Source organism: Olea europaea, unplaced genomic scaffold (genome assembly GCF_002742605.1).
Source record: "Olea europaea var. sylvestris unplaced genomic scaffold, O_europaea_v1 scaffold1942, whole genome shotgun sequence".
In the NCBI taxonomy this organism is placed as follows: Eukaryota; Viridiplantae; Streptophyta; class Magnoliopsida; order Lamiales; family Oleaceae; genus Olea; species Olea europaea.
In genome coordinates, this window is record NW_019237258.1 from 2814 (window position 1) to 5280 (window position 2467).

The window sequence follows — 2467 nt, forward strand, 5'->3', positions numbered from 1 at the left end:
CCATATCTTAACCCGAACTTATAAAATTCAAATTCGCAGACACCAATTTTGTTCGAATTCCCCCTATCCTGTTTACTTTCCCATTTTTCTTCTAGCCCTAAAATTTTCATCATAGCAAGTAACATGGGTATTACGCCTCGCCTCCGAGGCTTAAAGCAAAGGTGCCACGTGGTAAACCACTTGGGCAGAAAGTCAAAGGAAGATTCACAAGGTCAAAGAATGGAGAAGTCAAACAGGGCCGAAGTCCTTTCATCAAAAGCCGAGGTCCATATTGAGCCACTACCTCAAGGACGAAGCATTACAACTTAGGTTGAGGCTCTCTAAAGCTCTCCGAGGCTCTTATACCATCCGAAGTCCTTGGCGCTGATGCTGTCCCATGCAACAGATTTGAAGATCTCTTAGAAGTGATTGATGTAACACTTGTAATAAAGTTTGTCAGTGTTTTAGCCTATTGTATAGAACGGTCGACCCCTTATTAATGTATTAATTGTATGAGTAGACATTGATGTGAAACCGCAATTCAGGAGATGAGGCCACATGGTTCTGATCCAATGATCACCACGTCGACCAAGACAGTATAAATATGTTCTATTTGTAAGAGATATGGGTTGGAATTTTGGGAATCAAAAATTGAATATATACCCTTGAACTCTCAAATTCGCATAGACTCTAGGTTGAATATACACTCTTAGCTTTATTACAACTTGATAAGATTTCAACACACAATATAGCTACTTTCATGCACATTTTCATTTTCATTGATCATCCCACATATTCACGTTTGCTATAACATAGATTATTTTGGTTTCCGTCCTGCGATCGTTGTTAGTGCGATCACTTTTGTTTCACACCACCGGAGCTTGAACATTTTTGTCTGTCACTGCAAAAGTGCCTCCCGCGTCCATTTCCGTCCATTTACTACCATTATTTTGGTAAAAACGCGTCGAAATCATACTTGACTTGGCAAGAGTGGGCCCGACATCAATTGAGTTCATTTTTTGGGGTCAACACTGGAAATTCCTAATTTTTTTGCCGAGAACAATTAAACAATGGTGCGAATGGTAAAACGGGAGTTGATTGACACTCGAGGAAATAGTAGTAGAAGCACCAGAACCAGTGCACAGGAAATACACGAAGCATCAAGTGCCAACAAAAATTGCGATTCTGTGGTAGTCGAAGATAATAATATCCAATGCAGAGTCCTCTGGTCGAAATACCTTACCGTTAAGAATAGGATAAGCGGTAATTTGATTGTCCACGATTTTAGCTATTTCTTTGTTTCTTTTCGTACTTTCAGTTTCGAGGGATTCTTATTTTGAATATACGGACAAGATTATGCTGTCTCTGTTTTGTTTGAATTTGTTTACTCTTATTAATTTGTATATATGTGAAGAAATTGATGAAATCTCTCATTGAACAAATTAACCATATGGTTGAAGTACCAGTATTATATTTTTATTCATTGCTTGCAAAGTGAGAAACTGGCTTATTTCTCTCCCTTGATAAATGTGACTCTGAATTTATTTTTCAGGATTTCGAATGGTAATCCTTGGTGTTTACTGTGATACTGGGATTATGGGGTCGTTATAGGAATTGAGTTTGTTTACCTTGCCTTTGATGCTTTTTTTTAGACTAGAAAATCAACAGTTAAAGTTGGTTTTATGGTGTTAAATTGTAAGTTTTAGATTGATACCTTCTCATTGATGTTTTTTTTTCTATTGTTATGCAAATGACAAAGATCATATATCAAACATCACCGCACTACTTTTCTGAAATCCACATATAAGTCATCAAAACCATTCAACATAATTCACAGCGATCTATGGGCTCCCTCATGGATTCCTAATCGCACTCAGACAAAATAGTTCGTCACATTTATAGGTGATCACACTCAGGTGTATTGGGTTTATCTACTTAAAGAGAAAACTGATGTACATTCCATATTCGACAACTTTCACAAAATGATCCAAACACAATTCTAAACACAAATTCAGATCCTACGCACTGATAATGAAACTGAATACTTCAATACCACTCTACGAGATCATCTACAAAAACATGGGATTGTTCATCAAAGCTCGTGCGTCGACACTCCCCAACAAAATGGGATTGCCAAATGAAAAAACCGACACATACTTGAAGTTGATCGTACCCTAATGTTCACCTCAAATATGTCAGAGATTTTTTGGGGAGATGCTATCTTAACTTCAACATATCTAATCAATTGAATGCCTAGTTGTATACTTTCCTTCGAATCACCTATAAAAAAACTTCAGAACTCCTTTCCTTTTTCTCGTCTAATTCCAAACATATCACTCAAGGTGTTCGGTTGTATTGCCTTTACTCACATTCATTCTCATAAATCGAGGAAAACTTGATCCACATGCCATTTAATGTGTCTTCATCGGATACTCCCCTACTCAAAAGAGCTACAAATGCTATGATCCATCAACAAAGAAAATATATG